This window comes from Mustelus asterias, chromosome 12, assembly GCF_964213995.1.
Source record: "Mustelus asterias chromosome 12, sMusAst1.hap1.1, whole genome shotgun sequence".
Taxonomy (NCBI): Eukaryota; Metazoa; Chordata; class Chondrichthyes; order Carcharhiniformes; family Triakidae; genus Mustelus; species Mustelus asterias.
Window position 1 is genome coordinate 78,120,213 of NC_135812.1, and position 23,705 is coordinate 78,143,917.

A 23,705-nucleotide genomic window follows, 5' to 3' on the forward strand; every position below is an offset into this window, starting at 1 on the left:
CCACATTCTGTATGGACACATTGAACTTTAAATAAAACCTGTGGTTTTAAAAAAGGCGAAGATGGCTGAGAGACAAGGAACCTTGCCCTATTCCAGACAAGGACATATCAACAGCAACAAAGCCATTCAGAAATTAACTGTCATCTTCTGTGGAGATAATGGGAGCTGATTCTCATCCCAGCATGAAAGATATCCTGCAAGCCATGTCCCAGACCAGTTTGTGGATTTTCGCCTTCTTGGCATATACAAAGACCGGGATAAAAACCAGCTGCAAAACTTGGTCAGTTTTCACCTAGTGCAGGGTGCCGTCAGCATGTGACACAGGAGGAAAGACACAGAAGACATTCCTGCTCTGAGGTTAAGAAAAAGACAAGTCTTTGTCTCTTCCTGATTGCTGAAGGAAGCCAAGTCAGCAAAAGACACAGCTGAAAAGGAAACAGGGCAACTTCTCAGACAAACTAGACACTGGAATCTCAAAACCGATTGTTCAATTGTTGAAGTCAGCACTAATGGAATCACAAATCTAAGATGGACACAATATTCCACCTTCATTTACTCATTGACAAGTCAAAAAATGAGTTTTTTAAATAAACTTACTTTTGGACTCATTTCTAATCTGTGGGAATGTATGTGTGCTTTATCCTTTTTCACACATTTAGTAGCTAATAAACTCCCTATTTCTTTAACTCAAAAAAGCCTGATAAATTGGCTTCTTTTAATACATTTGGACTGGGAAAAGCTACCCATAGGGAAGGAGTGCTTTTTCAATTAATCCTGTCGCGATCAATTGAGAGGATTGAAAAAAAGAAATGGGAGGCAGTTCATCCCTCCTGACCCAGAGCAAATAATTTGGGGGGCGTACCTCATCTGGATTGAACAAATTAAAGGATCTCGTCCAAGGTAGCAAATCTGGGAACCTCGGCTGGGGGTCAGTCCCAACACAGTGCATAAAATAAAATGCACATCGCGTGGCAAGCGACAAATAGCAAAGGGTCCTCGAGCAAAACAAAAGAAGTAAAAAGCTGGTTTCAAGCTAAAGATCGTAGTGTTTGTGAACTCTTCAAACAACTGTACTGCAGCAAGGGAATTCAGTGTTGGTGAAAAACTAATGGAAGAATGTAGGGAGGAGGAATCTGCGCTGAAGATGTGTACAAGACCAAATGCACCATCTAAACAGGAAGCAGACAGTGGCTGATTGAGTAGCATAGAGTTGAATGGATCCCCAAACATTGTCGGAATGGTTACCAGAAATGCACTGCCTGTACTTGCACTTAAGTGTTTCAAATGAGACAATGAGTCCACTTCACTGTAGCCACTTTATGGAAGGAAAATGTCTCATGTTGCGACAGAAAGACAAAGATTTCTCTGAGACTATCAAAAAACTATGCCAAATTGACCAGTTTCCCATGAATCATTAGACAACAGCAAAAGTAGGAGTACCCATTAAGTTTAATCGGCAAGATGGATCAAATGTCCATTTATTTAGATGTGCCACCTACAGGCCCTCCTGCCTTGGACTTGATCGGGGTGAAGGTTGGAGGGGTCCCCTCTTGCCAGCCTCCGATCTGATTAAATGCCCCCCAAATGACCACCCACTTGACACTCGATGGTATTACCGTTCCCCATTATCAACTTCCTGGGGGGTTACTAATGGCCACAAACTGAGCTGCACCCAGCCATATAAATACTGTGGCTATCAGAGCAAGTCAAATTCTAGGAATTCTGCGGTGAGTAACTCACCTCCTCAAAGCCTGTCTACCATCTACAAGGCACAAGTCAGGAGTAGAATGGAAAACTCTTCAGTTGCCTGCACGAGTGCAGCTCCAACAACACTCAAGAAGCTCAATCCCATTCAGGACAAAGCAACCCCATCCAGGACCTCAAATGTTCACTCCCTCTATCACCGACGCACAGTGGCAGCAATGTGTGCCATTTTCAAGATGCACTGCAGCAACTCGCCTTCGACAGCACCTTCCAAACTTCTGCCACCTTGAAGGACAAGGGTAGAAGATGCATGAGAAACACCACCCTCAGAGTCACTCTCCAAGCCACAAACTTAGAATGACAGCGTGAACATATTCTTTCAAATTGAGAGGTCTACAAGTAATCTCACAAAGGTATTTTGATTTGATTTATTGTCACATATATTGAGATACAGTTAAAAGTATTGTTTCTTGCGTGCCATACAGACAAGACATACCATTCATAGAGTACATAGGGGAGAAGGAAAGGAGAAGGTGCAGATCATAGTGTTGCAGTTACAGGTAAGGTGAAGAGAGAGATCAGCTTAATATATGAGGGGACGATTCAAAAGTCTGATGAAAGCAGGGAAGAAGCTGTTCTTGAGTTGGTTGGTACGCGTTTTCAGATTTTTGTATCTTTTTCCCCATGGAAGAATGTGGAAGGGAGTATGTCCGAGTGCATGGGGTCCTTGATTGTGCTGCTGTTTTTCCGAGGCAGTGGGAAGTGTAGACAGAGTCAATGGATAGGAGGCTGGTTTGTGTGATGGGCTGGGCTACATTCATAACCCTTTGTAGTTTCTTGCAGTCTTGGTCAGAGCAGGAGCCACATCAAGCTGTGATAGCATCCTATCCGGATGTTTCTCTGGTGCATCTGTAAAAACTTGGTGAGCGTCGTAGTGGACACGCCAAATTTCCTTAGCCTTCTGAGAAAATGGAAGCATTGATGGACTTTCTTAACTATGGCATCAGCATGGAGGGACCAGGACAGGTTGTTGATGATCTGAACATCAAGAACCTTAAAGCTCTCAACCATCTCCACTTCATCACCGTTGATTCAAAATGATAAAGGGATTTGATTATGAGATAGGTAAAACAAGGGTTCTAATCTTAAAATCAGATATAAGCCATTCAGGTGAAAGCAGGAAGTATCTTTTCTCTCAAAAGGCAGAGGAAATCTAGAACCCCCTCTCCCAAAAGGCTGTGGATGATGGATCAAGGTGAATTTTCAAGTTGGAGATCAAAGGATTTCGGTTAGATAAAAGTATTGAGGAAGATGGAGCCAATGCAGCTAACTGGAATTGAGGAACAGGTGATCCACACAGTACACATGGCTCCAGGGCTTTCAGGTCAAAGTGAAAACTTAGTCCATGGTCGCACTGCAACAACTAACGGCCAGGCTTTGAAGCCAGATACATGCTTTATACTGCAGCCAATGCGGACTGCGCTGCGGTGTAATAACCACAGAACTCTGTTTCTAAATGCTTGATCACATACTCAAAATTCTGCTTCTTAAAAAGCAAAGATCATAGGCAGTAGAAAATGCTTTGTCCAATCATTACATATATTTAATATGAAAGCCCCAGGTTACTGAATAAATGGCTGAGGCACTTCTGAAATGTGAATCTGCAGCATACTATAGCTACACTGTAGCCAGTGCAAATGCTTTCATGGGATATAACCTTGATGGCTAGGCCAGCATTTCCTCAGTGCCCCTGAGTAGGTGGTGGTAAGCTGCCTTCTTGAACTGCTGCAGTCTAAGGTGTATAGGTATGTCCCCAGTGCTATTAGGAAGGAGGTTCCAGGGTTTTTGACCCAGCGACAGTGGAGGGACGGCTATCGTTCCAAGACAGGATAGTATGCAGCTTGGAAGGGAACTGGCAATTGCAGTTGTCCACGTGTGACTGTTGACCTTGTCCTTGTAGGTGGCAGAAGTCATGGGTTTGGAAGGTGCTGACAAAGAGGCTTAGGGGAGTCTTTTGCATGAAATGTTAAACCAAGGCCTGCCCTCTCAATCAGACATAAAAAATCCCACACCAATGTTTTGATAAAGAGTAGATAAAGACTTGTCCCCAGTGTCCTGGCAAACCTTTACCCCTCAATCAACATATTTAAAAAATCCAATCATCTGATTGTAGTTTGTGGGAGCTTCCTGGATACAAATTAGCCACAACATTTCCTCAATTACAATAGTGAAAGTAAAAGTTTATTTATTAGTCACAAGTAAGGCGTCCATTAACACTGCAATGAACTTACTGTGAAATTCCCTTAGTTGCCGCATTCTGGCGCCTGTTCAGGACAATGCACCTAAACAGCACGTCTTTCAGAGTATGGGAGGAAACCAGAGCACCCAGAGGAAACCCACGCAGACACGGGGGGAACGTGCAGACACCGCACAGACAGCGATCCAAGCCGGGAATTGAACCCTGGTCCCTGGCGCTGTGAGGCAGCAGTGCTAACCACTGTGCCATCCATCTACACTTCAAAAGTACTGCATTGGCCATAAGGTGTTTAGAGATATCCTGCAATTGTGAAAGGCGTCGTATAAATGCAAGGGCAAATCTTCCAGTCCCACCCACCCACAGGATTTACTAGTGCCACTGACGGACTTTGGCTGACTCACCAGATCCACTGTGACAGGACTGGAAAATCCTGGCATAAGTCTTTTACGGCAATGTTCTTTTGGTATATTTTAATGCAGAAGTGATGAGCTCGAGTTGTATCTTGTGCTATAATAAAGTATTAGTAGTTAAGAGCTGACGGTTAACCACATATCCACACAGGTATTTCTGACTACATCCATGTGCATTCCACAGCCCAGTGAAAGTCTACCCTCAGCCACCTAAATTATCCCGCTCTGCTCATAGTTACTCATCTTGAGCAATCAAATTCTGCTTTAAGACACAGGTTTAGAATTCCTTATCAAATATCCCAGCTCACAGTTCTCCTGGACAGCAGCAGTATTAGGTCGTAACTAGTTTACAGTTGATTTATTAGTGTCACAAGTAGGCTTACATTAACAATGAAGTTACTGTGAAAGTCTCCTCGCCGCCACACTCCGGCACCTGCTCAGGTACACTGTGGGAAAATTTAGCATGGCCAATGCGCCTAACCAGCGGACTGAGGGAGGAAATGGGAGCACCTGAAGGATCAGAAAATCCACGTGTACCTCATTTGCATCCCTTTAACGGATGCAGAAGGCGGCCCACCCCCCACACCAGATTCTCCCCGATACTACCTCCACAATTCAGGATGGAGGTCACCTGCAACCCTGGAACACCACAGCAGTGGGTTGGAGGAGCCGCCTTCCAGATGGGCCTTCCAGATTAGGTATCCTGGAGGTGGTCTGTTTTCCAGCCACAATGTTTGTCCTCAGGAGGTCCACTTCTTTCTCCAATAGCGGGTCACGATGTTGGCCGCCTTTTCAATAAGGCTCCCAGACACAAAGGCGGACTCTGCTCCATCCAGGCCTGCCCCGCCACTGAACATGGCGTGAAACAGCCCAGTGCATAATTAGTGATGTTGGAGCTGGAAGATTTGGCATGGTCCCCCCTCCCCCACAGCCTCCGCAGCAGGAAGCACTCATTCCCACCCCTGCCATGACACTGTCTCCAAATGGGAGGATTCCGCCCTGCGAGGACTGGATTTCAATGCTGCAAAGGAGGAAATTTAAATCAAGGTGTGAATTACAAAAATAATAATCTGTGTTGACTCTACGAGTACAGCACTCTCTTCGCAATGCTGTAGTTTCTTAACTGAACACAGTACTGTCAACAGGTTATTTATTAAATACTGCCCTTCCTTCACTGCCAAGAATTCATTTGGAAATTAATCATTGATTTCTAGAAGGAAGAATGGCTGCTTCTCACTCAATGCATTTTTCAAAGGCTCAGTTGTGAATTTAGACCAGAACAACCTCAAGACTGACTCCATGAAACCCTCCTGGTCCACATTTTTATTCTGTGAACTTAATGATCAAATGGCACGTCCTTGCAGCCCAGCCGGTAAAATACCCACTCTAATTATTGGAGCTATTGGCACAGTAAATCATGTAACCAGTAACAACAATTCGTGAAACACATGCACTCGCCTCCCAGGTGGAAAAAACATCTGACCATAAGACATAGGAGCAGAATTAGGCCACTCGGCCCATCGAGTCTACTCTGTCATTCAATCATGGCTGATATTTTTCTCATCACCATTCTCCTGCCTTTTCCCCATGACCCCTGATCCCCTTATTAATCAAGAACCTATCTCTGTCTTAAAGACACTCCATGACCTGGCCTCCACAGATTTTTGCGGAAAAGAGTTCCACAGATTCACCACTCTTTGGCTGAAGAAATTCCTCCTCATCTCTGTTTTAAAGTATCATCCCTTTAGCCTGAGGTTGTACCCTCTGGTTCTAGTTTTTCCTACCAGTGGAAACATCCTCTCCAAGTCCACTCTATCCACGCCTCGCAATATCCTGCAAGTTTCAATAAGATCCTCCCTCATCCTTCTAAACTCCAACGAGTCCAGACCCAGAGTCCTCAACCATTCCTCATACGACAATCTCTTCATTCCAGGGATCAATCTTGTGAACCTCCTCTGGACCCTTTCCAAGGCCAGCACATCCTTCCTTAGGTACGGGGCCCAAAGCTGCTCACAATACTCCAAATGGGGTCTGACTGGAGCCTTATACACCCTCAGAAGTACATCCCTGCTCTTGTATTCGGACAATGAGCAGATTTGTTGTGCAGAAATAGAGAATCCCCTTTTCCAACAGAAATCTCAGGATTTTAATCTACTGGAGGATAGGATGATTTGATTATGGCCCCTGGGGGCTTTGGGTGCTTAAAGGACTTGTAAATTAAATGGTGGATTCCGTAAGGAGAGTGCATTGTGCATGGAGTGGGAAGATTTGGCCAAAGTGAGATTCCTGTCGGTAATTTTTTCTGATCTTTTTTCCTCAGTTTATGGTCTGCATTTGTGTGGAAGTTATGGAGTCATAGAGGTTTACAACATGTTAACAGGCCTTTCGACCCAACTTGTCCATGACGCCCTTTTTATTAACCCCTAAGCTAGCCCCAATTGCCCGCATTTGGCCCATATCCCTCAATACCCATCTTACCCATGTAACTGTCTAAATGCTTTTTAAAAGACAAAATTGTACCTGCGTCTACTACTACCTCTGGCAACTTGTTCCAGACCACTTGTTGTGAGAAGAAATTGCCTCTCTGGACCCTGTTGTATTTCTCCCCTCTCACCTTAAATCTATGCCCTCTAGTTTTAGACCCTCCTACCTTTGGGAAAAGATATTGACTATCTAGCTGGTCTGTGCCCCTCATTATTTTATAGACCTCTATAAGATCACCCCTAAGCCTCCTGCGCTCCAGAGAAAAATGTCCCAGTCTATCCAGCCTCTCCTTTAATTGTGAACTTCCAGAAAGAGGTACTAGGCTGCCTGTTTTCCCCCAACTTTCTGAAAGGGTCAATGTTTCGCCTTTTCAGACTTGCATGTGTCCCCCTCCCCACCCCTCCAGGACTTTTATACCCACATTGGTTTTGTGTGAACATGGTGGTTGGTTACAGGAGGAGACACATTATTTTGGAGCAAGCAGCATCAGCTTTTGATTGACACGATGTGAGTATATCAGGAAATGTATCAAAATCCCCCTATGCCTTAACAGCAAAAGCCGCAGACACGTACTGGGTCAATCCAGCAAGTACATCCCAGTTTACTCCAGCAGGCATTAACCTGCGTGCTCATAGAATCATAGAATCCCTACAGTGCAGGAGGAGGCCATTCGGCCCATCGAGTCTGCACCGACCACAATCCCACCCAGGCCCTATCCCCATAACCCCATGTATTTACCCTAGCTAGTCCCCCTGACACTAAGCAGCAATTTAACTTGGCTAGTCCACCTAACCTTCACATCTTTGGACTGTGGGAGGAAACCGGAGCTCCCGGAGGAAACCCACACAGACAGGAGAAGAACGTGCAGACTCCGCACAGACAGTGACCCAAGGCCGGAATCAAACCCGGATCCCTGGCGCTGTGAGGCAGCAGTGCCACCCACTGTGCCACCATGCTGCCCTATCCTGGGTCAATACAGCAGGCATTAACTTGATTCTGAAAAGCCTCTTATATACTCTGCAGTTCTCCACATTCTTGTCCAGAGGCTGAATGAGGGTGGGGGGGGGTCTGAAAATCTGTGCAGCGACCCCCTCCCACGTGTTCCCAAGAGCAGAGTGATATCTATTGACTAAGCGTAGGTTGGCTGCAATCCAATTATCACAATCTGCTGTCTTTGTATGTTGTCTCCTACTTAAGGAGTTGCCACTGTGGGCCCTTAGTTATTATTTTGGCGTCTAGCTGACTTTCAAATGCATGAAGCAGCGTTCACTCGGCAGAAGAGTTTAAAAATCAGGACACACTCTTTTTTAATTTTCTACATAAAGCCCGCTGTGGCAAAGATCCTGCAAGGACACAGGTGAAGTATAATAATGTAAATCATCATCCATTACTGAAACCCAGGAATGCGTGCGCAAGCTCTCTTGTTCCCGTTTGCCTTTGAGAACCAATTTCGTGGGCAGGATCTGACTAGAAAAATATTTGTGATGTGGAGATGCCGGCGTTGGACTGGGGTGGGCACAGTAAGAAGTCTCACAACACCAGGTTAAAGTCCAAGTGACTCACCTGATGAAGGAGCAGCACTCCGAAAGCTTGTGATACCAAATAAACCTATTGGACTTTAACCTGCTGTTGTGAGACTTCTTCCTATAAAAATATTTAATAGCAAGGCTATGTGGAGAAACAGCAGAAAGTCTCTCAGAACTGAATAGTTCCTCTCCATTTCAGTAAACACAATAGTTAGCTGTATTTTCCCTGCAACTGGTGTAGCTTTATACACTTCTGAAACATTTTTATTACTACCTGCTGCAAATTACAATTAACGTAATGAAACCTGCAATTACAAAGGTGTCATCATTAACTTTGATCACTGCTGGGATTACAGCACCTGTCAGAATTACAGAAAAGTGAAGTTTGCAGTTTGAATTTGTATCACTGTGCTTGCCGCTCCTTGGGAGCTGCTTCACCGAGCAGTTCATTCTTCACCATCATTCTCAATAAGCTGAACACAAAGAATTCAGTGTCTGATGTCCTGTTGGTATCAGTGTCTGCTTCAAAGCGAACGCTATACTCAGGCAGCAGGTTCTGGGTCAGTAACCCTCGACTTACTAGACACCACAAACAACATGAACAGAAAGAAACAAAATCTTCCAATTCAGCCCTGTATAATTAGAGTGCCCAGCTTGCTTCCAGGGTTTCTGAAGCAGAAAATGAATACAATTTTACCCCAAATACTCTTCGCTGCTACAGTGCGCCATACAGTGGCAACTAACTTCACTCAGACAGATAAGCTGCAGACTTGGGAATTCAAGCCTGTTAACTAATGCTGAAAACTCACTGGTCTAAATGATTGAAGTTTACTGTCATTCGTGAACAGAGGTTAAATATTTTGTTCCGAACTTCCCAATTGAAAATGTTAATTAAAGTTTATTTCTTTAATAGTCACAAGTAGGCTTACATTAACACTGCAATGAAGTTACTGTGAAACTCCCCAAGTCAACACACTCCGGTGCCCGTTCGGGAACACTGAGGGAGAAATTAGCATGGCAAATACACCTAACCAGCACGTCTTTTGGACTGCGGGAGGAAACCGGAGCACCTGGAGGAAACCCACGCAGACACGGGGGAGAACGTACAAACTCCACACAGGCAGTGACCCAAGCCGGGAATCGAACCCGAGTCTCTGGCGCTATGAGGCAGCAGTGCTAACCACTGTGCCACCCTAATGTGGGTGGATGTAAGTGATACAAGACAAAGGCTTGTTTTGCTGCTTTACCAGGAACCAATTCATTGTAAACATTGTGTCAGCTGCAGAGTCAGTGAAATTTTAGAAATTCCAGATGCTTTATACTTGATATCCATGATTCGATCATGCATTGCACTCATCAAGATGGAGAACAAGGTCACTTGTTCAACAGTCCGTGTTATCTTTAGGTTGCTGCAGCTTCTCTGTCAGTCCTCTTGCATTGAGGGCTTTCATTTCTGCTTTCTTCACCCATAATAATGCCCTTTCTTAACTTTCCTTTCAGGCAGGAGGTAGTGAGTGGCAGGATGCAGTCTACTGTGACAGGGCGAGAAACGTCAGAGCCGTAAATTGCACTTCGGTTCAAGATTGTGAGAGAAAAGTGGCTGAAAATCTCAGCAAGCTCCCTTTCTATTCCCAACTCCATGTGCTTCCCCATTCTCTTAACCACCCTGTCACACTCATCGCGACCAAGCAGTCTGCTCAGCTTCTAAATCCTCTGCTCCCCTACTCCGGTCACTATTTCTACCACCCACTTCTCCAATCTGTAGTCACATCTCCACGGTGGCAGAGTGGTTAGCACTGCTGCCTCACAGCACCAGGGATCCGGGTTCAATTCCACCCTTGGGTGACTGTGTGGAGTTTGCACATTCTCCCCGTGTCTGCGTGGGTTTCCTCCGGGTGCTCCAGTTTCCCACCCACACTCTAAAGATGTGCGGGTTAGGTTGATTGGCCATGGTAAATTGCCCCTTAGTGTCAGAGGGATTAGTAGGGTAAATACATGGGGTCACAGGTAAAGAGCCTGGGTGGGATTGTTGTCGGTGCAGGCTCGATAGACTAAATAGCCTCCTTCTGCACTGTAGGGATTCTATGGTTATTAAGGACTGGTGATAAGAGCCCAGAGATCTTTTCCTCTTTGTAACATTGCCCTTCACTCCTCATACTCATTGCTAACAAAGAATTGTCACTTGCTTTCAATCCATTCTTTTGTTTATAAAAGGAAAACTCAAACTATGTTAAAGAAAGCTGCCGTGACTGTCTGTAGATTAACTGCTTTTGATAGCTTGGTTCTAACAGAAATTTTGTGTGTTTGACAGAGTGTATAAGTCTTATCATTCCAAAGATGAAATGAATTTTGATGCAACTAATTTGAGAATACATCAACGGATTCCCTTCAGTGAATAGTCCGGAAGGATTGTATTTGTCCATTTCCCCAACTACTCTGCTGTTTGAAGCACCAACGCTAATAGCTGCACACAACTAGCTAACTGCAACAGAAAAAATCCTTCAGTACCAATATAGATGACAAATCCTCAAATGCCTGCATCGCTGCCAGATGTTTCATTCAAAAAAATGATCCTAAGTTCATAATGTTTGTGCAAGACCATGGGCAGAATTTTCCGGTCCCACTTTGCCACGGGACTGGAAATTCCTGCCCAGTAGTCAAAGGTCTTTTTTGCTGGTCTGTCAAATTTTCCATCCCACCGGCTAAAATTCCTACAGTGAGGGCCAGCAAATCCCACTTTATGACTTGTCACAGAATTACTCCCAACGTGAATGACATCCAATTGTTCCTGCACTATCCTATGCATTCAAATGATGAACTGCACCTATTCACAACAGCCACTAACGTGCAAGCTCAAAATAGTCCAAGTAGACTTTACTGGGCAGGCTTGACATTCGAAGCCCTTATAATAAATGGGCAGCACGGTGGCACAGTGGCTAGCACTGCTGCCTCACAGCACCAGGGACCCGGGTTCGATTCCTGGCTTGGGTCACTGTCTGTGTGGAGTTTGCACATTCTCCCCATGTCTGCGTGGGTTTCGTCCGGGTGCTCCAGTATCCTCCCACCATCCAAAGATATGCGGGTTAGGTGGATTGGCCATGCTAAATTGTCCCTTCGTGTCAGGGGAACTAAACTAGGGAAAATGCATGGGGTTGTAGGGATAGGGCCTGGGTGGGATTGTGATTGATGCAGACTCGATGGTTCGAATGGCCTCCTTCTGCACTGTAGGGATTCTATGATTCTCTCATAGATAAATCATGTTTATAGCCACTTGTTTCCTTCTCTGAGGCATGTAAAGGTGGTTTGGTCGCTCTGCTTATTTTCACTATGGTCTCCTTATTCACTACATGTCAATACGAGTGGAGACATTAATCAAATACGTGCTATCAACAAGAAGAAAGTATCCCCTGAATGCTAACATTGTTGCAATGCAAACATTGGGCTTCAAAATGAATTCACACCATTTGAACTATTGGAGATGACCACAAGGAAGCGATTGAGTGCTCATAGATGTCCACTATTCTGAGCTTACACACACAAAATGGTCCCCGTGAGTAGGTGCTAATCAGCAACGAGATGCATCGACTGGTTAATAAATAGTTCTACCATTTTTGGAGAATTGAAAAAAGGACAATCTGACCTTTCTTCTATTTGCGATTCTAATGGTGAAATAATTCAGAGATCTTCAAAGGCAAATTCTTTGAAAATGGTCACTTTGACTTGATGACTACAGCTCCCCGCACAGAAATGAATAAAGCATACTATAAAATTGAACCAGAGGGCAAAATAAATCACCAAGTGCAAGTCAAAACCATTCCACAACAAATGTTAACAATTATAACCCTGAATTCAGTTTACATATCACAACTGAATGGAAACACATCTGCTGATATTCTTACTGTTTCAATAATAATGCCCTCTCTGCTGAACTTCTCATTTTAGTTGTTACAATTATAAAGGGGTTTAGAAAATAGCTGTGTTTTGGGACTGTCTTTAATTTAAGGCGAAATAAAAGGGGTCATGTGACCTGTTCTGAAGTCTACCTGACAGTAAATCTGGCAGGTTTGATTGTTGGAGATTAAAGGGGACCCAGTTTGTTTTACTGAGGAGAAGTTGCAAGATGTTTATCACAGATCCCCTATAGTGCAGAAACAGGCCATTTGGCCCATCGAGCCTGCACTGACAACAATCCCACCCAGGCCTTATCCCCATAACCCCATGTATTTTACCCTACTAATCTTCCTGCCATTCAGAGACAATTGAGCATGACCAATCAACCTAACCCACGCATCTTTGGACTATGGGAGGAAACTGGAGCACCCGGGAGAAACCCACGCAGACACGGAGAGAACGTGCAAACTCCAAACGGGCAGTGATCCAAGCCGGGAATCGAACCTGGATCTCTGGCACTGTGAGGCAGCAGTGCTAATCATTGTGCCACCATGCCACCTTCAAAGTTTATGCTTTGAGACAATGGCAGCAGCTGACATGCTAACAGTGAATATCAGTCTCCAATATCCCAAGAAAATTTTTAATTGTAAATAGTTATGCTTTAAACTATCCATTTACTTCCAAGATAAGAGACAGTTTGGGTCTCAAGGATAGCTAATTAGCATGTCTACCTGGATATAAGACCCATACAATTCACATTGCCAGGCAAGGATTTCTAAAATAACCTGAAAATTTTCAGGCAAGTTAGTCGACCAGGATCATGGACAGAGGAGCTTGAAGCCAATGGTATCATTGGTTCACCACACAGGAATGCTGATGAGAGCTTGCATTGATTGGAACAACTAAAGTTGAGAGTTGAAATGAGACTGCAAATTTGGCTAGAGATAGAATCTACAGAAGAAAAAACGTCAAGTGAAAGGCAGTTCTGAGGTACAAGGCTTCCAGGCTGAGAAAGGAAAAGAACAGAAGTAAACCCTCAGGAGCTGATAATAACCTCGGATTGGTTCAGTGAGAATTGAATGTCCACATAAAGGACTGTGTAAAGTACATCTGTGAAGTGAAGTTAAACTAATAAGGGAGTTGTTCTATTCAATAATATAAAGCAAATTACTGCAGATGCTGGAATCTGAAACAAAAACTGAAAATGCTGAAAAATCTCAGACTCAAAACAGAGATTTGAAACTCGAAACATTGGCTCTATTCTCTCTCCACAGGTGCTGTCAGACCTGCTGAGAATTGTTCTGTTTTGTGGATTAAAGTATACGTTGCCTCCAAAGATAGTGTTCGTTCTATAGTGCTTTTAGTTTTTGATACAGTAAAAGCCTTAAAACACAAAATCTTGTCACATCCTTTCAGCTATTAACTGGAAGTTAAATTTCTTTTTAAAAGCTATTGGTCTCTACAGAGATCATAACATTATGCTGTCCTGGTCACTTAATCACTGGAATTAATGAGGATTCAGAGCCAAACAAAGATGATTCCAACTGTCAAACGAGAAGGTTAAAGAAAGATGGGCTTCTTTTCTTTTGACAAATAGGAAACAGAGAGGGGATGATCTAATTCAAGTTTTCAGTAGAACAGATAATCGAATTGATCAAATGGCATCGCTCATGTTCTGGAGGGTTGTTACCAATAAAGTGACAAGAATGACAATTAACATGTTCCAGAAAGTGTGAGAGTTACACCAAGTTTGCGTCTATACAAGTCTTTAGACTATCAATTACCATTGCTTATCCAAGTGTTCACACACCATTGTGCATATACCATTCCTCTGTACACAGCCAGAGGACAAATTCATTATTTGGCATGTCCGTGGTTGTTAGCATCTGGGAGTCGGCCAAACTGAAGTGAAGGCTGTTTTATTGCAGTCATGATGTGGAGAGGCCGGCGTTGGACTGGGGTAAACACAGTAAGAAGTCTCACAACACCAGGTTAAAGTCCAACAGGTTTATTTGGTAGCAAATACCATAAGCTTTCGGAGCACTGCTCCTTCGTCAGATGGAGTGGAAATGTGCTCTCACTGTTTGAGAGCACATTTCCACTCCATCTGACGAAGGAGCAGTGCTCCGAAAGCTTATGGTATTTGCTACCAAATAAACCTGTTGGACTTTAACCTAGTGTTGTGAGACTTCTTACTGTTATTGCAGTCAGCACAGAGGGTGCCATTTCTCTCAGCTGGAGGTCAGCTACCTGTTTTGGAAGTCCCAGACTAACTTTTCCTCTTACTTGTTTCGCCCGCCACCACCCAGACCCAGGGATCTGGCTTTCAAGAAGGAGTTCAAGAAAATGAATAATATCCAAGGAAATTCAGGATATCGAAAGAGATAAAAAAATCCAGCAAACCATTTCAACATGAAAATAAATAATGCTTAAGTTCTGTATTCTGATTAACTGCTGCAATTTAACACTGATGCACTTTAACTTTTTTTTTGTTTTCTGTGCTGTTTGTTTGGTTGTTTCATGCGTTTTGTGGTTTTAATGCATCACAAGAAAATATGAAACCTACAGTCCAGTCCAACTAAGTTATATTTAACTCGTAGTCAGTATTGGCACATAGGTTAGTTTTCATATATTAGTGGATTGATGTGAATGGAGTGGGTGAATTAATTTTCTAGACTGTTTGTGAGTTTTGAGTATGTAGCTGCAGTGTGACCCATGCCATATTTTAAGGGATCGTCCTTCGAATGTTTGCCTCAAAAGTGGTGCCCTATTGTCGAGTACAGGCTCTGAGAGACTGATCCTGAGACATTAGTGTCAGTGATGCAAGTGAGTGAAACATCATCTTGTGACACAACAAGATAAGTAAAAGTTTAGTTCATAACCTCTTCCTCCACAATTATGGTCTCAAGAACTACCCACCCCCCCCCCCTCCCCCACCACCCCTCAAAAATCCCGACCACTCTTATGTTGAGGCAGCCACATCTCCCGCAACTGAACAAATCGCCACCCCCTGCTCTTATGATCACCAAGACCCCACTCCACTATTGACCCCCCACAAACCTCCCCCAAAACCCTGAACTCCCCCTGACAAATATCGCCATAGTCAAAGCGTTCCTTCTTTTTCCTTTCACATGCTCACCAAGTGTAGCTGGTCTTCAATGGAACCAGTCGTGTCAGTAAATTTGACCAGGCTAACTGGTTAACATTGGAACCAGCTCAACAGCTAACCAACTGGCCAACTGGAGCAGTCCAAATAGGCCAGTTATTTCAATTGTCATTACAAGAGGCTCAACCTGGGCCAGTTGGCCAGTGGTCTGGGTACCTGAGCTGTGGGCAGGCACACAACATTCTGACGGACAGTGGCTATAATGGCCTGGCGAACAGGCCAACAACATCCAATAACTGCTTCACATGCAGCAGGACATAGTTCTCATGGGTTGTTCCCTTCAGCCATCAGCTACCCAGCCCAACAGATTTGATTTGCATATCCCTTGTGTTATTGACAGGAGTGGGGTTAATTTAAACAGCACTAATTTCTCTTCTTTCCACCCAACGGTAAACAGGTTTTGATTTGTTTCCTCTGGATACATGTATTTTCCTAATCCATCGGTTTTTGTGGGATCCAACTTTCTATTAATAACCCAGCAGCAAAACCTCAGATAGGATGAACTAAAAATAGAGTTAGCTTATTGCACACATTCAAAGTGCAAAAGGAGAGTGGCAATGTCACCTCCACACTGTGGTGGACTTCATAGCGCATCACACACTAAAAGACAGTAAAGAGAGGGCCAAGAGAAAAGAAGGTTTTACACAACAGAGAAAATAAATATTTAAAAACCTCCATCCTCGTTGGCAGCTGGGACTCACTGGTGCCGCTGAAGTGAATGGAGTTTTGGCCGGAATGCCAAATTGTCCGCCCTCACTTGCAGTGGGACGCGCACAGATGAGTTTAGAGAATCCCGCCCAATGGGTCCAAAGCACAGAAGCAAACTCCAATGAAGAGTTCTTTTACCGAAGTCGGCATGCTGAAAACCAATGTTGTAGAATTCACTTCTCTGGTGCTGTGGACTTCCCCCAATGAGATAGGCATGCAGCGGAGAGGAACCAACCTTATAGGTGATGCATTTCCAGCAGAAGCAGTGTAGATAGGACTCGATATTCAACCTCAGCAGAGTTCTCTTCTCTCTCAGACTTCTAGTCAGATGGTAAACAGCAGACTGAGCTGTGGAGTTCAGCAAGGCAATATCACTTGCTCCACAAGCCAGAGACCCATATCACATGACTCCCACCTCCCCACCATCTTTGCCAAAAGGATGTAAATCCATTGCCTGTATGGCAAAGATTGGTAAATGTCTCAGCCATTCGGAATTGAAAAGGTTGTGGAACCATTATCTTAGCAGATGATCCATCTCTTTCTGACCAGCCTGGGTTATTAAATACAGATGGCACTGCTCTCTTTGAAGTTCGACTGTACAGTCCACAAGGGGTTGTTAGCGGCTCCTCAGAAATAACGAGGTGAGAGTTTTGCTGAAACTGCCAAGTAGTTTCTTTTGTTCGGGGCTCACAGACAGACAGGTTCAAACATTTTAAAAGTCTTTGTTCAGTTCTAAAATTTTTGAATAGCAATGAGCATATCCATATATATTTTATAAAAACAGACAGTGTGAGGTCTCAGTCTGAGATTGTAACCCAGTCACATCAGGGAGGGACAATGTTAACTCTCCACTCAACTCCTTCCCTCCACTCCACTTAACCCCTTCCCACAAAGGAAAAGGGAAATTAGAACCAATCCAAGTTGTAGTTGCCCCAGCAGTACCAAGAGGTGCTGTGGTACAGGAAGCAAAACATTCGATCACGAAAAAAAACTATTCATGGTTTTCAAATCATCATATTGCATTTTTTAAATCTTTGAAACAAAGGTCTTACATTTATATAGTGCCTTTCATGATCTGAGAATATCACGAAGTGCTTACAACCAATGATGGGCATTTTGAAGCATAATTACTATTGTCATACAGGAAACATGTCAGACATTTTTTCACATCACTAACTCCCACCAACAGCATTGTGATAGCTGCCAAATGATGTTTTTGTGATGTTCATAGAATCCTACAATCCATTCGGCCCATCGAGTCTGCACCGACCACAATCCCATCCAGGCCCTATCCCCATAACCCCATGCATTTAACCTAGCTAATCCCCCTGACACTCAGGGGCAATTTAGCATGGCCAATCCAACTAACTCGCACATCTTTGGACTGTGGGAGGAAACCGGAGCACCCGGAGGAAGCCCACGCAGACACAGGGAGAATGTGCAAACTCCACACAGACAGTGACCCGAGCCGGGTATCGAACCCGGGTCTCTGGCATTGTGAGGCAGCTGTGCTAACCACTGTGCCAGCATGCTGCCCCACCAATGTTGATTGAGGAATAAATATTACCAGAACTCAGAGGATAATTTCCCTGTTCTTCTTCAAAAGAGTGTCATGGGATCTTTCACGCCCACCTTAGAAAGCGCACAGTCTCTGTTTAACTTTTCACCCAACAACTCCAGCACCTACCCCCTCCTGCAGTGCAGCATTCCTTCAGTACTGCATTGGAGTGACAGCCTAGTTTGTGTGCTCAAAGCATCTGGACTGGGACTTGAAACCATCCCTTGGGAGTCTCAGAGGACAGGGTGCTCTGCACCGAACCACAGTTGGCACATGCATTCATTCATTCATTCAATGTGAAATTTACAAATACTGTGTGCATTGGATCTAATCCCGTTCGTTAGGTTAAATATTCAGATTCTTTTCTGAAATGTTTTTCCTGACTTTACAAATCTGTGTCCTTCTGGATCTTCAGCGGATATTTGAATTGGTTTCATCATTTGGTGTCATTACTTCCAGCAAATGATTCTTTTCCCCCACTGCACCACAGAGACAAGAGGATATTTATACCCAGGTGGCTTGTGAAGTGGGCTTCAAGCTGTCAGCACCTGATTTTCTGACATCAACCACTCCCGTTGGCAGCTGATGAGGATCAAAAAGGTTCAATTTTAATACCCAAAACATTTACTGGAGGGGGAGAAAGGAATACAAGTCACTGAAATATGCTTTCAGGTTTTCCACAATCGATTTACAATTTACCCAAATCGACAGCGTTGGGTGTGATTTTTAATCTTCCCTTTATTCTCTCTGATGCCTTTGCTTCTCTTCAGCTGACAGCATAGAAAAAATCTCTGCCAATCTTTAAATTCTCCACAACCGTTCCGAAACCGCAGTACATTAGCCTACCAGGTGTGCGGGTCTTTCTTGAAGTGTACAAAGACCAGACATCATAACCAAGACCATAGTTTTCCGTTTTCACAGAAAGTTAGACTGGGTTGTAAAATCCGATTCTTAAAATAGCTACAATATTTACAGAGAACAAAGAACAAAACAGCACTGGAACAGGCCCTTCGGCCTGCCAAGCCTGCACCAATACGTGCTTTCTATCTCTCTGTTCTCCTCCCGTTCATGAGTCTATCAAGATACACCTTGGACATTGATGAATTGCCTGCTTCCACCATCTCGCTGGCAATGCACCCACCACCCTCTGTGTGAAAAACTTTCCCTGCACATCACCCCTAAACATACCCACTCTCACCTTAAACCTGTGCCCTTTTATAGTCTACCATTCCACCCTGGGAAAAAGCCTCTGACTATCCACCCTATCTATGCCTCTCATAATTTTGTGGACTTCTATCAGGTCGCCTCTCACCCTCCATCTTTACAGTGAAACCTATCCGAATATATCCAACCTCTCCTCATTCCTCAAACCCTCCAGAACAGGTACATCCTAGTAAACCTTCTTTGCACCCTCTCCAAAGCATCCACGTCCTTCTGGTAGTGTGGCGACCAGAACTGCACGGCCCAACTAGAATCACACGCGATAAAAACACAAATCAGACTCTGTAAACCAATTAGGGGAAATAATAGTCCACTCAATATTATTAACAAGGGTCAACATTCTATTCTGATGAAAAAGAAAAGGCTATTATAAAATCGTTGCAGCTATATAAGACCCTCGTCAGACCCCACTTGGAGTACTGTGCTCAGTTCTGGTCGCCTCATTACAGGAAGGATGTGGAAAAGATTGAAAGGGTGCAGAGGAGATTTACAAGGATGTTGCCTGGATTGAGTGGCATACCTTATGAGGATAGGCTGAGGGAGCTCGGTCTTTTCTCCTTGGAGAGACGTAGGACGAGAGGAGACCCAATAGAGGTATATAAGATGTTGAGAGGCATAGATCGGGTGGACTCTCAGAGGCTTTTTCCCAGGGTGGAAATGGCTGCTACGAGAGGACACAGGTTTAAAGTGCTGGGGGGTAGGTACAGGGGAAATGTTAGGGGGAAGTTTTTCACGCAGAGGGTGGTGGGCGAGTGGAATCGGCTGCCGTCAGTGGTGGTGGAGGCAATCTCAATAGGGTCTTTTAAGAGACTCCTGGATGAGTACATGGGACTTAATAGGATGGAGGGTTATAGGTAGGCCTAAAAGGTAGGGATATGTTCGGCACAACTTGTGGGGCCGAAGGGCCTGTTTTGTGCTGTAGTTTTCTATGTTTCTAAAATGGTAGTAAAATAATTGTAATTGCAAATCATAATAACAGAATTGGACTTGGTCACCAACTGTTCATAACAGATTTGGGGGAGAAAAGAGGGACACATCTTGTTCCATCAGTTCCTAAACTTACTCCAGTACAGCCTTGTAATGTACTTCAGGAAGATCACGGATACACTGGATTAGTAGCAAAGAACACCAGAAAACATATTAACAGTGATTATCCAACAACCTATTCCTAGTTATATTGCACAACCATTGTTACGCTAAACGTTCTTTTGAAATAAATATCCATGTCGTTTTTAAATGGAGATTTTGTTTCAGGCACAACAATACATTTATCAACAAATGTTTCTGTGCATGAAGTCTCACCCCTATGGGAAATGGATATTTCTGCTTCAATAGACATCACAAGAACTCCCTGGAGGTGGAATCGTTTTAGTGTAGATTGAACGTGTAAACATCCTCGGCTGAATTTTACTATGAGCTTCAAGATCCTGACATCAGGACCATTTCTTAAAATGTTCATTCTTGGGATGTGGGCATTGCTGGCTGGGCCAGCATTTGTTCCAATTCCAATTCTCTTCCCGCACCTAGTGACGCACTCAGGCAGACTTTAGTCTGTTTCCATAGTTAGTAATTCCTGAAACAGGTCGCTAGTCTGTCACCAGGGGCTTATTTTTTGAGGGGCACACGACACATCAAGCTTGGCTGACCAGGAGTCTCTCCCACTCTTACCCGCTCACCAGCACATTCTCAAGGGCAACTAGGGATGGGCAATAAATGCTGTAAGAAGTTTAACAACACCAGGTTAAAGTCCAACAGGTTTATTTGGTAGCAAAAGCCACACAAGCTTTCGGAGCTCCAAGCCCCTTCTTCAGGTGAGTGGGAATTTTGAAAAATTCCCACTCACCTGAAGAAGGGGCTTGGAGCTCCGAAAGCTTGTGTGGCTTTTGCAATCAAATAAACCTGTTGGACTTTAACCTGGTGTTGTTAAACTTCTTACTGTGTTTACCCCAGTCCAACGCCGGCATCTCCACACAATAAATGCTGGCCAGCCAGCCAGCGAAAACCATGCCCCATGACTGAATTTTTAAAAATACCATCAGCCATTGGTGTATTTGGAAGGATTTGCAGGTTGACACTCAAACCTGTTACATGGCGTTATGAATGTACCTTCCTTGGCCATCAGGTCCTGAGGTGGGACCTGAACTTGGAGTCTCTGGCTCAGAGGTAGGTGTGCAATCCACTGCACTGCAAGACCTCCCCCAGCATTTATTGCCCTTCCCAAATTGCCCTTGAAGAGGTGGTGGTGAGCTGCCCTCTTGAACCGCTGCAGTCCCAGAGGTACAGGTCCATTCACAGTGCTGTTAGGGAGGGAGCTGCTAGATTTTGATCCAGAGACAGGATTCCAAGTCGCACATGGCAGCAGCAGGACTGACACAATAATTTTACTGGGGGCAGCCTCAAAACCATGTGCCTCTGGCTCTGCAAAATTAAAAATGGTGGGTGACATTCCCTCGGCTGCCAGCCCCGACAGCTCCACCAAGACCGGTGGGGGCTGCTGAGGCAGGGCAGCAATCTCGAGGGAACCTGAAGTCGGAGGTGTCCTCAAGAGGCAAACAAAAACTTGAAAATCAGAGGGGGAAGTAGGCCCATTGAACCCCTTTTTGGGGCATGGACATTTCAGTTCCCCCTCACATAGCCCAACCCAATCCCAGGAGAGCTGCAATGAGACTCCCGGGTACATACTGCCCTGCCCGTTTATATCGAATATACATCTTACGTGTGACAAAAAAAGTACTTTTGAAAAAGAAAAGGAAAGTCATCTCCAATTGTTTTTTCCAATCTTCGGAACACACCCTCTCCTTAATATCAGAAGCCAGGAATCCCATGCAGCTACAAAAAAAACAGTGCACGGTGGCAGAGTGGTTAGCACTGCTGCCTCACAGCTCCAGGGACCCGGTTCAATTCTGGCCTCGAATGACTGTGTGGAGTTTGCACATTCTCGTGAGTTTCCTCCGGGTGCTCTGGTTTCCTCCCACACTCCAAAGATGTGCGGGTTAGATTGATTGGCCATGGTAAATTGCCCCTCAGTGTCGGGAGGATTATAAGGGTAAATACGTGGGGTTATGGGGATAGGGCCTGGGTGGGATTGTTCTCAGTGCAGGCTCGTTGGGCCGAATGGACTCTTTCAGCACTGTAGGGATTCTATGATTCTATAAAACAATTGGTCTCTAATGGCCAATGGTTAGGTGCATTGGCCATGCTAAATTCTCCCTCGGTGTACCCGAACAGGCGCCAGAGTGTGGCGACGAGGGGATTTTCACAGTAACTTCATTGCAGTGTTAATGTAAGCCTACTTGTGCCAATAATAAATAAACTTTAACGGGTCTCAAATTTCAGATGCTCACAGGTAATGCAGGAACATGGAATCTAGTCATTACAAGGGTCCACGCATCTCTAAACACAAGCACCGACTTTCTGCGGTAGGTTGTATTCATTTTAGCAGCTCAAATGCAACAATTTCCCGAAACTCAGCGAGTTAGATGGCAAGGTGGGGTTTATGTGAGGCGAACAGCAAAGTGGGGATGAGTAACTCAGTTCCATCTCTTCCTTGTCACAAATTGCCGACTTTCCAGGAAATTGTGGTGCATTGCGTTCCACGCGTTCCTGTTTTACTGCCACGGGAGCTCTCAAAGAGGGGCCATTAAAACATCTACACAACTCATCAGAAGCTCATTCGAGAGCACTTCATATCCATCACCGCATTTATTCCAACTTAATGGTCCATTTTTCTTCTTCACAGGATTAGATGAAGATTTAAGAGGGCCATCTGATAAATGTTCAGATCAGCATAATTCTTTTAACATTAGCGTAATAGGGCTTAATTGATGTCAATGTGATCAGCCCGAGACGATACCTCAGCATAAGGTTAGACAACATTTAGCAACAAGGTAATTACTTGTAAGAAAATATGCTGCTCCAATGATAGACTTGCAAACTTGTTCCTTCAGTCATAAAGTTAATGGCTCGTCACAGCCAAAAAAACTTCTGATCAGATGTTCAGGTGCAGTAAATAATTTAGGGCAGGCATTACAAAGTCATAATTCTCCCGGTTTTGAAATTATAGAAGGATGCTGGCCTGGAAGAAACTCTTCATCGATGAATAAAATGAAAATCGTGTGATGAATTGTTCACTGATAACTCAAAAAGGCAATGAGAACGACTGCACACCTGATTTTCATAACAACCACATATCCACCTCAAGCCTATTCAACCATTCAACGAGATCTGTGGCCTATTTCCATATACCTGCCTTTCTTATATATCCCTTAATATCTTCTGTTAACAAAAATCTATCAATTTCAGGTGTAAAATTTACTCTTTCTTCTTCATTCTTGGGATGTGGGTGTCACTGGCTGGGCCAGCATTTATTACCCATTTCTAATTGCCCTTGAAATGGGTGACCATTTAAGCATCAACCACGTTGCTATGGGTCTGGAGTCACATATAGGCCAGATCAGGTAAGGACAGCAGATTTCCGTCCCTCAAGGATATTAGTGAATCAGATGGGTTTTTACAACAATCTACAATGGTTTCATGGTCAACATGAGTCTTTTAATTCCAGATTTTTATTGGATTTATATTTTACCATCTGCCATGGTGGGATTTGAAGCCATGCCCCTGGGTCTCTGGATTACTAGTCCAGTGATAATACCAAGAGGCCACTGCCTCTTCTAGGTCTACACATCCCATCCCATCTAGCATCACCTGCTGTCGTGCCAGAGATCTCCAAACTTCTACCACCCTTTGTGTCGCAAAGCGTTTGGTTCAAACTTTAAGCCTT

The 23,705-nt window shown here is 44.2% G+C and overlaps 1 protein-coding gene across 1 annotated transcript in view; it reads right to left on the reverse strand.

Moving 5' to 3' along the window:
- The window catches only part of usp43a (ubiquitin specific peptidase 43a), a 494,804-nt gene that overhangs the window by 397,500 nt on the left and 73,599 nt on the right, over window positions 1-23,705 (reverse strand). The gene's annotated exons all lie outside the window — the stretch shown is intronic.